Raw genomic sequence first — 16,720 nt, 5'->3', positions numbered from 1 at the left:
GATTAGACTATTCGGAGAGGAAGCAACTAAGAGCCAGTCAGCCAAAGAGGGGAATACTTCTGACAGATGGACCCTCTTTACTGCAGTTACAGACAACAGTTGATTAATACCCTGGGGTATGAGGTGAGTTAGATGGAAAATGCCCAAACCGATAATGGTTGGCTCCTACTCAGAAGCGAAAATACCTCATAGATTCCTTGGCTGTCTTTATGTAAAGGTAAGCTCCCTAGACGTCTAAACACCACACCCATTCTCTTTTTGTTTAACGTAGCAATATGAACTGCACCATGACTATATAGGTTTTCTTGGGAATTCAGTTGTTTAGGCTGATGAAATTGATAAAGGACCTGAATTCCTTTGTCTTCTTTGATACTGTAAATAACCAGGAGTAATCCTTTCTGGACCAATGAGACCTCCTGGATGGTTATTTCTAAGAGAAGGTTGATGGAGGTCGAAGGCCATATGCTGCCCGGTTAAAGAAACTCCAGCTCTACTCAGTGGCATACCGCCTGCTCAGAGGCGATCTGTGCCTGACGTATAAAGCCATGTCCAACCCGGAATTAATGGACATGCTGCACCTCAGAAAATCCAAATCTCATTGAGCTACGTGCTCGAGAGACTTGAACCTCAGCACTGAAATAAATAGGACATGCTGGAGGGACAGATTCATAACCCAGAGGCTCCCTTCACTCTGGAATAAAATCCCAGTCCAGGTTAGGCAGAGTCCCTCATTGACTCTCTTCAAGAGGAATCTTGATGAGTGGATGGGAGATCATAGGTTTACCCCGGGTATCACTTCTGTGTCACTGTTAGACAGAGGCACAGTATACTAACCTCAAAAAAGGCATAGCAAAATTAATTTAAAATGGGTGGCGAAAGCCAAACACACTCTGGCTAGGCTTATAAATGCCCTAGGGCAGATAGCCTAGTATGAACCTATGAACCTATGAACCTATGACCTACTTATTTTATTTGCATTTAGTTACCTGGAAGGTCCATATATGAAATAGGTCATGCAAGACCCGTTTCAACGGGAGATCCAGGGAGAAAAAATTTTTAGTGAAAGAAAAAAATTTACAGAGCTCTCTTCTTAATGCAACTTTTTAACAGAGTTCACTACATTTGGAAAAGGTTGAGATTGTGGTTGATGGAGGGTTTAAATGAATTGCGTACCTTACAGATATTACTGTTCTTATCCACTTGTCCTTGGTAATATGAAGGCATGCAAGAAACTAGAAGAACAGATGGCCCCTGACTGCCTTCAGAATGAAACAGTTGATCAAGGCCTTAAGGATTCTGTTCCTAACCATCAAAAGGTGGACTGTGACCATGCTGATGCTGGTGGGTACCTGTCCTTCTGGTTAGATTACTGTTTTCCTCCACATTGCTTGGTCTGCAGTTGTTGTCTGTACCATAACCAGAATTAACATGGACTCCTCTGCATTTTATAAAGGGGCACTTTGGAAGCTGAAGCTTTACTCCAAAAGCTGAGAGGGTTTTGCCCTCCTTTACCATAATTTCCAGGTTGTTTTTGACTTCAGGGTTGAAAAAAAGAGCATGAAATGGTACACTCATACATTTAACCATAGTGTTCTTTGTGAATTCTGTAGGTTGGAAATAGGCATATGGGTGTAAAACAGTACAGGAACCTGCACTTCTGTCTGAACCTTCAGCGGTGTTATTAGCAACTATTCTCATGAAATTCAAAAAGATGTAACAATTGATGACCGGAAATGTATTTTTTTCAAATGGGTCAGTCTGAGAAGTAATCCATTAAATAATACATCTCATCAACAAGGTCTCAGTAGAAATAAATCATCTGGGCTATACAGTTTATGGCCCTCAGGCAGAACATTGAAGGCAGAAAAATCTCCTTCCAAAACAGTCCATAGATTTTGACTCCTTGTCAGGAAGATGAATTACCGTGCTGTAAGGAGTCAGATACATTTTAGGACTGTTGCTTCATTTACAATATTAGGGGTAGGAGTCTCATCCAGATGTTCCAGTGTATAGGGAGCAGGAGATTCCTCTCTGGTTTCCTTGGCACGGAGCCACAGTGTCACAGTGCTGGGATATTTTTCATACGATATTGGTAGAAATCTCTTTAGAGTAGGCAAACAGAGTGAGAGAGACCACCAAAGAAGGATAGGTGGAACAAAAGGCCTGTTGCATTGTTCTCTGCAAGGAGGTTACAGAGTCACTAGGCCACTCCCCCCCAGCTGTATCAACTCTAAGACTTTCTCAAATGAGTGGCAATCAGAGGAGATGAAGAGAAGTAATCATCTTTTCCATTTCTGACAGACATCTGCCATGGGAGAGTCAGCAGGAGGCTGTATATGCATCTTCTTGCAATGTATGCTTTCTTGCTATCTTTGGAGGTGGTGAATTGACAGAAGTATGTTTGTGAGTTAACATCATCAAAAAGAGTGCAAAGGCCCACTTTGTCCCCATTTCCTGCTGTATGATAAACAGATTAGCCCAGGACCAAGAAAACATTGGTCTTTTCACTGGGCTTGTGTTGACATTTAGTGACAATGGTATACTTATTACTGACAACTGGAAAGCTGGATCCATCAGCACTGGCATCAGCGACAAAGATTCTGTGTCAAGCATGGCACCAAAGTGCTGACTACTGCTATAAGCAGAACCAGCCTCATAGCCACCAATGTAGTTAGCACTTGGGCCTTCAACACTCATGGTACAATTAATGAATAAGATATTGACATCAAAGGCTGCGGCTCTAAGAACAGAGTCATAGCTGACATTATTATTTCTTCAGCTATAAACATTGTTTGGGGCAGTGTCAGCAACCTTGGAAATGGCAACAAGATCATAGGCAATAGGGAGGAAAATCTGGAGAGCTAAGGGAATGTGAACGTTTTGAGAATATGCTCTATCCTCTATAGAAGCAGGGGGGTTGTGCCACTGACAGCTTCTTCTGAGCCTAAAGAATTGTGTTGATGAGCTTCTAATATTCAGACTGAATCATCAGCAAAAGACTAGGTCTAGCAGAGGTTGGTCTACTGTTTAAAATTTGTGAATCTTCTTTGTCTATGAAAAATGCTAAACTTTGAGATTTGGTTAATCTTGGAGGAAACTTTCTCTGTACTGCTGCAGAATAAGTTTTGACACAACATCATCCAGGTTTTCTTGGGTTTGGGAGTGAAGATGAAGGCCAGTTTTGGTGGCTTATGATACTTTCATTTGGATGAGCTAGTTAACTCTACACAGGCCACTGAAGCTTTTGGGTCTAAATTAGTGTCACTTTGCAAAGCCATAAAAGATTTTTCATACATATAAAATATTAATTTAGCTTTACAGTCCTGGATCATTTTAGATGTAAACATTTGGTAGCTCATACTCTTAAAATACTGTAAGCCTCACCTAAACAAATTAAGAATTCCTGGAGCTTATCCTGTTGTGGGAATTTGTTCCTGTATTTACAGTTTTGGAATGCACAGTCCATGGTAGCCCAAAGTGGAGATAACCCTGATTAAAAATATAAAATAATAATACACAGGCGACAGAAAATAATTTTTATATAAATTTATCTTAATTCAAGAGAACTATAGATTGTAAGGGAGTTATAAAAGCAACTACAGCCATGAAAAAATACCAACACTAGGTCTAAAGAGACAGATTACAAACTAGAATAAAAAAGGTCAACCAAGCTACAAAATAAAGACATCTTGAACCTAAAAAATGAGGTATGAATAATAAAGAGGGTGACTGAAGAAGAAAAAAGTTTATACTCACAGCTGAAAGAAACTGTTCTAACATAAATTTAGGAAAGTAGCATGTGTTTGGTCACGTAGGTGTGGCAAAGGAGAAGAAGGTCTTCATAGTGTAGTATGGAATAAGGAGTGAGACCTAATATCCTAGGAAAGTTTTAAGTGCTAAAGTGTCCTAATGTCTATTAGCATTAGATCTGCTGTTATCAATGATGGACTTCTTCAATATGGAGCCATGCTCTCCTACATAAGTATAGCCTGGGCAAACCTTACTTAACTATCTGCATTAATATGAATTATGTGTAAATGTATGTTTCTGAAGGTTATGAACATTAAGAACATATTGTTTAAGATTGATATCATGCCTGTTAACAGTCCATATTTTTGCAGAATGTCCAGGTGTTTACCTTGTATTTTTAGTCTTTTCCTCAAATCATTTAGGATTGAAGTCAGTGTCAGATTAAGAATACCTTGGGCCCTGGGTGGTTTTCAAAACATAGGTCCCCTCTCCTTAACACACAGTTTTTGGGGGTGCCATGCATAAATGCAGTTCATTTCGATTCATCTTCCTGATTTAAGACCATTCACACTGCTGGGCAGCACAGTGGTGCAGTGGTTAACATTGGTGCCTCACAGCAAGAGATTCTCCGGTTCAATTCTCAGCTGGAGTGCCTTCTGTGTAGAGTCTACATGTCTTCCCTGCATTTGTATTGGATTCCTCTGTGTACTCTGGTATCCTCCCACATTCCGGAGACATGCATTTATAGTGTTTCTCCCCAGGCCTCTGCTGAAAATAGGCTCTGTCCTAGTTGGACTTTCATGGTCAACAAGTATTAAATAAATAAATAAATTATAATCCACCAATGTCCATACCCATCAATTACAGCCACTTGACTGCTTGCGCCACAAATGTCTGACTGGAACAAATGGATCATCAAAAAGTGTTACAACCACCTTTATAACAATGCATACTAGTTCTGCAAAGTCAGACTAATGACTATTTAATTTGACTATGCCAACAGGGTAAGCCATTCCATTTCAAAAACAGTTCCCATCTTCAGAAATCATAACCCTGTTGTTAACTATGTACTCCTCAAATGTCTGACTGTGGTAAAAATAATAATTATGTATACAATAGTATTCTTGTTTGTTTCACACAAGCACACACCAGCCCATGTATCCCAATGTATTTTATGTAATGCACACTAGTCCTGCAAAATGTGACTGTTTAAACTGATCAAGCAGAAAATTGGTAAGTTACTTTCATTCACAGTCATCTCCTACACCCACCCAGCAGTAATTTTCACTTTTTCTTGTACACCTCAACTGATTGTGGTAAAAATACCACTCAACCTCTTAATGCAAGAATGAGGACAAAGCCAAAGCATAATAAAGGGTAACAGTAAAAAAATCTGGAAGAGGTTTTAAACATTGCTGTTACATACTTAAACTAACTAGAAAAAAATGTTTGCATTAGTATGCGTATTCTTAAGAACATGATGTCTGAAGCTCAGATGTTTGTCATTATTTAGTGACTGCAATCCTAAATCATTTACCAGAAAATTTCAGTTTTATGAGGAGCAGATCAAAATGAGGCAAAGTTCGGTACATTCTGAAAAATCAGGGATGGATTCAAACTGAGTTCACACAAACAGTGTATACTAGTCCTGAAAAGAGAGAGTGCAGGCTAAGCAATGACAAGTGAATAAGTTTCTTTTATCCACAGCCAGCCAACTCCTCCATTTGGTGATTGCAATCCTCAATGATTTGGCAGAAACCCAAAATTTTACTAGACACAGAACAAATATGTAAGGCAAAGTCAGGCACATTCTACAAAACCATGAACAGCTTCAACTTGGTTTCCCACAAGCAGCACTCAAAGAGTAAATATTCCAGCTTATTTCATATAAATGCATGCTAATCTTGTACAACCATACTGTAAAGTGGGCAAGCAACAATAGGGTAAGTTGCAGATGAAACATATTAGGTAAAGTCAAAGATGTTTTGCAAAATTAAAGTTGCAAATTTGTTTCACAGAAAGATTGGCTAAAGTGTAAATATTAAATTCACTTCATACAAGTACACATTAGCCCTTAATGCCAGACAAGTGAAGAGGTCAAGTCACCACCACCATCACCACAAACACACACACACACACACACACACACACACACACACACACACACACACACACACACACACATTCTGGTTACTTACCAGTATATTCAGAAAAGAGAAAATAAATATTGCAATTTATTTTACACAAATGCACACTAGGACTTAATGCCAGGCTTTAAACTAAGCAATTGAAAGGGGAAAATTGCTTTCATCAACAGCACAGTTACCACCCCCCAAAAAATCTGGTTGTTTGCCAACATATTAAAAAAGAAAGACAGTAAATTGGCCATGTTATTTCACACAAATGATCATTAGTCCTAATGTCAAACTTCAGACTGAGCAAGAGAAGAGAGCAAGTTGTTTACATCCACAACACAGCTTGCCACTCCTCCCAAAAACAGAGGATGTTCCTACCTATTTCACACAAATGCACACTACCCCAGCCCTTAATGCCAGACTTTAAGCTTAGCAAATAAAGAGGGCAAGTTACTTTCATCCCCAGAACAGCTACCGCGCCCAAAAATATAGAATAAATATTCCAAGTTATTTCACACAAATGCAAACTAGCCCTTAATGTTAGGCTTTAAACTGAGCAGCAGGGTAAATTACTTTCATCCACAGCACAATTAGCACCCCATCTGGTTGCCTGCTATTATATTAAGAAACTATTCCAATTTATTTTATACAAATGCACACTAACCTTTAATGCCAGACGTAAAACTGAAAAAAAGAGTGTAAGTTGTGTTCATCCACAGCACAGCTTGCCCCTTCCATAAAATCTAATCTGGTTGCTTGCCAATATTAAAAATATACCATCACTCCACTAATACCTGCAGTGCAGGTAGCCAGATACATTTTTACTATACTTGTAGGCTTTCTGTTCACTACTGTCCCAGTGAATCATGGGAAAGCAACAAGCAGAACACTACAATGCTTCACGGCAGCTGCAGGCATTTGTTTACTTAAAAAATAAAAGTGACTGAACTGAAGAACGTTATCAATACCAGACTATTCTGCATATGTGCAAATCACAGACACAATGGGTATATAAGGTGCCCGTCCTTTAGCTTTTACTTTTCTTAAAAAAAAAAAAAGAAAGAAAGATTTCATTTTTAACAAGCAATCAATTTCTTGGTATGTTCACCCTTTAAACAAACTAATATAATTTAGCATACATGCTAAACAAAAGGACATTTTTAAAAAAGGTGTTTTCTTGGTTGGTACCCATATCTCTCCCCATTATAATCTTCCACTGATTGAAGTCACTGAATAATGACAGACATTTAATTTTGTGACTTCATATCTTTCAGAAAAGACATGCTAATGTAAAACTCGTTATTCTATAACCTTTCTAAGTTTAGAAGAGCAATACATAAAATTTGTCCTTAATGTGGGGTCTTTGTCCACCACCCTCATTAGTGTTGATTTTGTCCTGTACTCTTGTGCTAAGCGGCTGAGAGGTGTGATTGAACATGTGTCTACAGTACGTGTGTGTATGCACTAACTCATTTTAGACAATGGGCAAACTGTGCATCAATACCCTGATTGGAGAACAAGCGTTCTCCAGCAGGGTATTAATGTACAAGTATTGCCCGTGGAGAAGAATGTGTCTGCCACTTTACGACAGCATAACAGACCGCTGTGGAACTCAGACTGAGTGTATGTGTGCATGTCAGTGAAAGTGAGAGCGAGCGAGCTATTTAACACTCGCTAAGCAGTGATTTTGCTGTTTAGCGAGTGCAAAAGAAAAAAAGAAAAAAATTAAAATAAAGCGTGTATGTGTGTGAGTGTATCCGTGTATGAGAGTAAGAGAGAGAGAGAGAGTGATCAAGTGAAACAGAAAAGTGTGTTTATGTTTCTGTCTGCATGTGTGCGTGAATGTGTGCATGAATGCAGAGAGACTGTGTGTGTGTGTGTGTGTGTGTGTGTGTGTGTGTGTGTGTGTGTGTGTGTGTGTGTGTGTGTGTGTGTGTGTGTGTGTGTGTGTGAGAGTGAGAGAGATTGAGAGAGAAAGCGAGAGTGATGTGGCATGTATGTAAGCAGAGGAGACTGTGTGAGAGAGAGAGAGATCGAGAGAGGAGACCAATCTTGTGTGAGTGAATGTGTGTATGAAAGAAGAGGAGACTGTGTGTGTATATGTATTTGTGTGAATGCACAAGAGGCTGTGTATGTGTCTATGGGAGAGAGAATGAGCTGTTTGTAAAAGTGTTGTGTTTCACTTGCTTATTATTTTTTAAGCACTATTATTTTTATATGTGTTTGATGTAAAATGCTTCCTCCAACACCATTAACATATACTACAGCAAGTTTGAAACATCAGGCGGAGGAACAATTTTACGTTAAAAATATATAAAAAAAATAATATAGTAGAAACCATGGTGATGCAGCAGTTAGCGTTGTCACCTCTCAGCAAGAGGCTTCCGGTTCGATTCTCGGCTGGAGTGCCTTCTGTGCGGAGTCTGCATGTCCTCCCCGTGGATGAATTCACTTTAAAAGACATGCAGGTAGGTGCATGCATAAGTGGGTCTGCCTACCTTAAAGGTTGGGTGCCGAGTTGGCAACTTGATGCCATAAAAATTCACTGCCAGTTAGCAGACCGGAGTTCCACTGTGGCGACCCCTAACTGGGAAAAGCCAAAAGAAAGGCAGTACCTAAAAAAAATAAATAAGCAAGTAACACACAGCAATTTTACAGAAAGACCATTCTCTAAGTGCAATAATGCCCTCCTGTCAATATGTAATTAACACCCTTCCAGGGGTGTAGTGGCCCTCTGCCTGCAGTGTCGGGCCTCATAACACCCCTGGGCGGGCATTAATTACACATTAACACGCACCCTGTTGGGCATTATTGCTTGCTTAAGGACACATTTGTACTTGATAAACCTTTGCAGTTGCATTCTTTGATTACAGGGGTATGTTAAACAGTATGTAGCATCAAGACACCTTTATATAACACTACATTTCATCAGCAGCTGTATTGTAGATGATGAAGTTGCTGATTTACTCTAAGAAGTCAACACTGTATTTCTTGTTTTTCTCATGTCTGTCCATTATATAATCACACCTGCAGAAATTCATGTGAGGTGAATTCTGCATACAGAATTAAAACATTTCTCAGAGACTTGAGGTGAATTCTGCATACAGGAGAAAAGCATTTCTCAGAGCTTAAGTAATTTATGTTGTTGTTGTTCCAGTGCTACAACATCTCATATAATCAGTCAAATGAAGGCACTGTGTTTTACTGCATTCAGATGACAGTATGTCTTTACAGGAAGTATATACTTCCTGTGGCTGTGTTTTATAGTTAAATATAGTAGCCTCTTTACTGCTATAAATTTTGAGGTTTCTTGATAAAGAAGATATGAGCTCTTTCTATTTATATGCATCTCCTTCTGTAATATCTTGAGATGCAGTGGCTTTGTTGGGTGACCTTTTTTGCTTGTTATTTTGTTCCTTATTTGAGAAGTTTTGCAGTCACCCCGAATTTTATGGACATCAGATTTGTTTTGTAACATGATGTTTTCAGAGAATGGCCAGACTATCTACTTATGCTGTATTAGGTTCATAGGTTCATAGGTAAGTACTAGGCTATCAGCCCTAGGGCCTTTACAAGCCCAGCCAAAAAGGTACCCTGGCTTTTGCCGCCCAAGAAAATAATTTTCCCGTGCTACTGTCGAGCAGAGCCACAGAAGTGATCCCCAGGGTGAATTTCCTATTTCCCATCCAATCATCAAGATTTTTCTTGAAGAGTGCTAATGAGGATCTTTGATATAGATAGGTAGTTTATTCCAGAGTATGGGAAGTCTCTGGGACAGGAATCTATCCCTTGGGCATGTTCTGTTTATTGTGGTGACAAGGTTTAGGTCCCTAGAGCGTATAGCTCGGAGGGATTGGGATTTCTTTAAGTGGAGCATGTACAACAGCTTTGAGTTTGACATAGCTTTGTATGTTAGATCACCTCTGAGTAGGCGATATGCGACGGAGTAAAGCTGGAGTTTTTTGAGATGGTCTGCGTAGGGCATCTGTTTGAGGCTGGTAATCCTCTTTGTGAGGTATTTCTGTGGCCTTTCCAGTTGTTGTAGATGTCTTGTGAGGTACATACCAAAAGGGGCATTGTACTCTATAATGGGTCTAATGAGTGATGAGTAGAGGGGAACAATGACCTCTTTTTTTCTGGATAAGAAACCTTTTGTGATGACGTGTGCCACATAGAAGGATTTCCTGACTACTGTGGTGGTGTGATTATCAAAGGAAAGACTACTGTCCACCTGTGTCCCAAGGTCTCTTATCACACTTTCGGTATTAAGTATACTACTGCCTATGTTGTAGGTCATGGGTACAGATTTTTTACCAAAAGATTTGCAATGCACTTTTTGGCATTGAGCTTGAGGCCATGGATTTGACACCAGGCATCTGTCTCAGTGAGGCCCTTTTACAGGATGTCCACATCATTAGGAGTTTTGATTATGGCTCCTAGTTTGCAGTCATCTGAGAACTTCATTAGTCAAAGACCTTCTGTGTTAGCCTGTACTTCAGAGAAGTAGATACCAAACAGGAGAGGACCCAGGACTGAACCTTGTGGTACTCCACTTGTCACTGGTCTGAAGTCAGATTTGGAGTCTGCTACTTTCACAGTGTGGGTTCTGTCAGTGATCCAGTTGGCAACCCATCTTGTGACATAGGGATTTATACCTAGTTTAGTGAGTTTATCTATAATTCAAGAGTGGGGGATGGTGTTGAAAGCCTTGGCAGGATCTAGATAGGCTGTGTGAACCACTTAACCCACATCTACGGCTTTGGTAACTGCTTCAAAGAAGTCTATCAGGTTTAGGAGACATGATCTGCCTTTTACAAACCCGAACTTGGTGAGGTCCAGAGTTTGGAGATTACCAATGTCTTTGTTTATAAGTTCCATGATGATACGCTCCATGGCCTTGCAGACCAGGCTCGTCAGGCTAATGGGGCGGTAGTTCCCGGGGTCAGTGGTGCTCCCCCCTTGTGCAGTGGGATAACCGTTACTGTGCGCCATTCAGTGGGCACAAAGCCTGAGGTGAGGCTAAGATTGAACATGGTACTTAGGTGGGGTGCCAGGTCATTCTGTAGTTCGTGTAGAATGCAGCCTTGGCTGTTGTCTGGTCCCATGGATGCTGTGTTCTTGGCTTTGGAGAGTGTGGTTTTTATCTGTGCAGCCATGATTACAGGAACTTTGCATTCTTCCGGTATAGAGATGGGACCTTTAGGGGGCGAGAGGGGAGGTAAAGTTAGCACTGAACCTATCTGCCACGATGTTGGCAATATCAGTTGGATTTGTATATTTAGTGCCATTCTGCTGTAACTCAGAGCAGATCTGAGTGTTGCCATTGAGATTCTTGACATAGCTATAGAATGCTTTGTGGTTGTCTTTAGAATCAGTGGCGATTTTGTTTTCGTAACTAGCTTTGGAGGATTTTATCAGGGATCACAGCTTCTTACTGAGGCTGACCAAGGAGCTCCTCCACGCATGGGATTTTACTCTCTTTTGCAACAGTTTCTTCTGTTGTACAGTTTGTTTATGGCAGGGGACCACCAGATTGGCTTCCTTTTTTTGGAGGATAGAATCTTGGTTCTGTTTGGGATAGCACGATCCATGCAGTCGTGTAAGTGCTTATAAAGTGCAATTATGTAGGATTCAGTAGTTGTAACTGTATTGTCTGTCTGCATGGGTGTCATGAAGTTCACCACTTCTGTCTTAAGAAGCATGAAGTTGGCTTTGGAGAAGTTTTTTTACTGTGGTTTCCTTAATGGGGGTTGGGGGCAGGATGTGGATATCTAGGGAGATTAGCTTATGGTCGGATCAGACCAATGAGGCATTGACTTCAGGTGTGGAACATCGGTCACTCATGTTGGTAATGACTAGATCTAGGATATTGTTGCCCCTGGTGGGGGTGTGGATAAGTTGATCCAGGGCATTGGAGTTTATGAATTCCAGAAAGCGTTGAGTGAAGGAGTTGGTACATGAGTAGTTTTCCCAGTTAATGGTGGGCTAGTTGAAATCGCCCATTATTAGGGTGTTTGGTTGAACCCTAATATTTTCCAGTACATCAAGAAAAGAGGAGTGGGAATCCTGGTGCATGGTGGCGGATATGTAGCAAGCTACAATTTGGATTGCAGTTTTGCCCAGAGTTAGTTGCCCATTAAAAAAGGTTAAACATATCACCAACAGCTAGTGAGGTTAGTTTGCATGTATTGTTCTAAATGCATCAGTAAAGTCTTAAAAGAGTAAAAGATAAAACATCAGTGAGCATTCATACGCTTCTATTTTCTTAAGGGATCATCACATATTCCTATTGGGCCTCCATCTTAGGAGTTTTATGGCATTACACAATGGCAACTCTGGTTTGCCTGGGTCTTTTTGCCTTTTTTTTTTCTTTTTCTTTTTCTTTTCTGTATGACTTTTTGCTTGTTTTTTTTTTTTGTCCTTATATAGGAAATTTTGCAGTCACCCTAATGTTACAGACTTCAGATTTTTTTATAACATGAGTGTTTTCACTACTGTTGGCCGAAGGAGGAGAAGAGGTGGAAGGCATGGCCAAAGGCAGGAAGAGAGGAGGAAGGCTAGGACTGTGGTAGTGAGGGTCGGAACTTTTAATGTTGACAGTATGACCGGTATAGAGAGAGAGCTAGCTGATATGATGGAGAGAAGGAAGGTTGGGGTATTGTGAGTGCAGGAGACCAGATGGAAGCGGAGTAACACTAGGTGTATCGGAGGTGGGTTCAAATTGTTTTATCATTGTGTGGATGGGAGGAGAAATGGCATAGGAGTTATCCTGAAGGAACAGTATGCTAAGAGTGTTTTGGAGCTGAAAAGAGTGTCGGATAGAGTGATGTTTATGAAGCTGGAAATTGATGGTATAATGATGAATGTTGTTAGTGCATATGCCCCACAAGTTGGGTGTGTGATGGATGAGAAAGAAAAATTTTGGAGTGAGTTGGATGAAGTGGTGATGACTGTACCCAAGGGTGAGAGAGTGGTGATCAGAGCAGATTTCAATGGGCATATTGGTGAAGGGAACAGAGGGGATGAGGAAGTGATGAGTAGGTATGGTGTTAAACAAAGGAATGCAGAAGGTCAGATGGTAGTGGATTTTGCAAAAAGGATGGACATGGCTGTGGTGAATACATATTTTAACAAGGAAGATGCACACAGGTGGATTACATCTTATGTAGGAGGGCCAGTTTGAAGGAGATTGGAGACTGTAAAGTGGTGACCAGGAAAAGTGTAGTTAGGCAGCATAGGATGGTGGTTTGTAGGATGACATTGATGATCAAGAAGAGGAGGAGGAGTGTGAGGGCAGCACCAAGGATCAAATGGTAGAAACTGAAAAAGGGTAATTGTGAGGTGGAGTTCAGGGAAGAGTTAAGACAGGCACTGGGTGGCAGTGAAGAGTTACCAAATAGCTGGGTAACTACAGCAGAGCTAGTAAGGTCGACTGCTAGAAAGGTGCTTGGTATGACATCTGGACAGAGGAAGAACAACAAGGAGACATGGTGGTGGAATGAGGAAGTACAGGAGAGTATACAGAGAAAGAGGCTGGCAAAGAAGAAGTGGGATTGTCAGAGAGATGAAGAAAGTAGACAGGAGTATAAGGAGATGAGGTGCATGGCAAAGAGAGAGGTGGCGAAGGCTAAGGATAAGGCATATGAAGAGTTGTATGAAAGGTTGGACACTAAGGAGGGAGAAAAGGACCTGTACCGATTGGCTAGACAGAGGGACTGAGCTAGGAAAGATGTGCAGCAGGTAAAGTTGATAAAGGATAATGAGGGAAACATACTCACAAGTGAGGAGAGTGTGTTGAGGAGATGGAAAGAGTACTTTGAGGGGTTGATGAATGAAGAGAATGAGAGGGAGAGAAGGTTGGATGATGTGGGGATAGTGAATCATGAAGTATAATGGATTAGCAAGGAGGAAGTAAGGATAGCTATGAAGAGGATGAAGAATGGAAAGGCTGTTGGTCCAGATGACATACCTGTGGAAGCATGGAGGTGCTTAGGTGAAATGGCAGTGGAGATTTTAACCAGATTGTTTAATGAAATCTTGGAAAGTGAGAGGATGCCTGAGGAATGGAGAAAAAGTGTTTTGGTACAGATTTTTAAGAATAAGGGTGATGTGCAGAGCTGTAGTAACTACAGAGGGATTAAATTGATCAGTCACAGCATGAAGTTATGGGAAAGAGTAGCAGAAGCTAGGTTAAGAAGGGACGTGATGATTAGTGACCAGCAGTATGGTTTCATGCTGGGAAAGAGCACTACAAATGCAATATTTGCTCTGAGAGTGCTGATGGAGAAGTACAGAGAAGGTCAGAAGGAGTTGCATTGTGTTTTTTGTAGACTTAGAGAAAGCATATGACAGGGTGCCTAGAGAGGAGTTGTGGTATTGTATGAGGAAGTCGGGAGTGTCAGAGAAGTATGTAAGAGTGGTACAGGATATGTATGACGGTAGTGTGACAGCGTTGAGGTCTGCAGTGGGAGTGATGGATGCGTTTAAGGTGGAGGTGCAGTTACATCAAGGATCAGCTCTGAGCCCTTTCTTATTTGCAATGGTGATGGACAGGTTGACAGATGAGATCAGACAGGAGTCCCCATGGACTATGATGTTTGCAGATGAAATTGTGATCTGTAGTGAGAGTAGGGAACAGGTGGAGGAGACCCTGGAGAGATGGATATATGCTTATGCTCTAGAGAGAAGAGGAATGAAGGGCAGCAGGACTAAGACAGAGTATATGTGTGTGAATGAGAGGGAGGCTAGAGGAATGGTGAGGATGTAAGGAGTAGAGGTGGAGAAGGTGGATGAGTTTAGATACTTGGGATCAATAGTGCAGAGTAACGGTGAGTGTGGAAGAGAGGTGAAGAAGGGAGTACAGGCAGGATGGAGTGAGTGGAGAAGAGTGTCATGTGTGATTTGTGGCAGACGAGTACCTGTAAGAGTGAAAGGGAAGCTCTACAAGAGGGTAGTGAGAACAACTATGTTATATAGGTTGGAGACAGTGGCATTGACAAAAAGGCAGGAGTTTGAGCTGGATGTGGCAGAGTTAAAGATGTTAAGATTTGCAGTGGGTGTGACGAGGGTGGACAGGATTAGCAATAAGTATATTAGAGGGTCAGCCCAGGTTGGAAGGTTTAGAGACAAAGCCAGAGAGGCAAGATTACGTTGGTTTGGACATGTGCTGAGGAGGGATGCAGAGTATATTGGGGAAAAGATGCTAAGGATGAAGCTACCAGGTAACAGGAAAAGAGGAAGGCCTAAGATAAGGTTTATGGATGTGGTGAGAGAGGATATGCAGGTGGTTGGTGTGACAGAGCAAGATGCACAGGACAGGAAGAAATGGAAACAGATGTTCCGCTGTGGCGACCCCTAACGGGAACAGCCGAAAGAAGATGATAATGGTGATGATGAGTGTTTTCAAAGAATGGTCAAGCCATCTATTTATATTGTACCAACAATCCCATAAAAATAGATAAAACATGTCTTGTCTATGGCAAGTGAGCTTTGTCTATATTAGTCTTAATGCATCAATAAAGACTTACTAAAAGTTAATGGGCACTAAAAAGCCATGGAGCTGGAGCATTTGTATGTCCTTAAAAAGCCATTTGCATGTTTTCCATGGGCCTCCACAAATCTTTTGTAAAAATGTATGTGTGGATTCCCTATGACGTTGATGTTCTCAAAGGTCGCCATGACCAAATTAGCATAGCTGTTGGCACAGCTAGTGCCCATGGCGACCCCTTTAACCTGTTTGTAACATATTCCATCATACAGAAAAACATTATTTTCAAGAACTGTCTCCATTAACAATAGTAGGAGATCAATCTTGCTAGTTGAAAAGCTGGAGTTTTTATTTAAATACATCTGTAAAAAATGTATACCATCATGGTTCGGTATACACGTAAACAGGGAGTTCACATCCATAGTAACCAGAATAATACTATCAACATCACCAGGTTCTAGAGCAATGGAGGCCATGTATAATTCCCTAAGGAACTGCTCTGTATCTTGTAATATGCAATTTGATGACCTGACAACATCTTTCAGTTCTTGGTCTAAGAATATTGAGATTGGCTCAGTGAGCCAACCTGATCCAGCTACTATGGGTCTAAATTCAGGTTGCAGAAGATTCTTGTGTATCTTCGGAAGCCCTGAAATAGTTGGAATTATTGGAAATTGTACCTCCATAAACTTATAAGCATCATCTGTTAGACTTCCTGTTTGTCTACAATCAAAGAGAGTTCTATCTATTGCCTCCTTCATGTTATATATACATTCCAATGTAATCGATTTATAAGCATCAGTACTAAGCATATTACTCATTGCCTGATGATAGTACTGAGTGTCTAATACTACAATAGGGCCACCTTTATCAGCAGGCCTAATAGTGATATTATTGTTGTTTCTCAGGCTATGTAGAGCTTCAATTTGAGACGTAGTTAGATTACTATCTAAGTCATTAAATTGTAGCCGTGAAGAGCTGTACAGATCCTTCTCGACTGCTTTAATAAATATGTCTACATTACTATTCATAGATGGCATGTATGCACTCTTTTTCTTAACTGGCCAATTGACATTAACATTGCCATCATGCAAAGACAATTTAAGACAAATATTTCTAGCAAAGAGTCTCAGAGCTATAACAAGCTGGCTTAAGTCAATCTTGGTGGTAGGAATGAAAGACATTCCTTTATTCAATACTTCGATCTCAGATGTAGATAGCGTATAGTTCGAGATATTATGCACTAAAAGACTCAGCCCCAAAAATTCTGGAGTGTTTGTTGTTGTATTATTGAGACTAGCATAACAGGCGTATATGCATATTCACAGTTGTATGTTTTACTGGATGT

Source organism: Protopterus annectens, chromosome 2.part2 (genome assembly GCF_019279795.1).
Source record: "Protopterus annectens isolate FY-2018-M chromosome 2.part2, PAN1.0, whole genome shotgun sequence".
Lineage (NCBI taxonomy): Eukaryota > Metazoa > Chordata > Ceratodontiformes > Protopteridae > Protopterus > Protopterus annectens.
Note: the sequence above shows the minus strand (reverse complement) of the source record.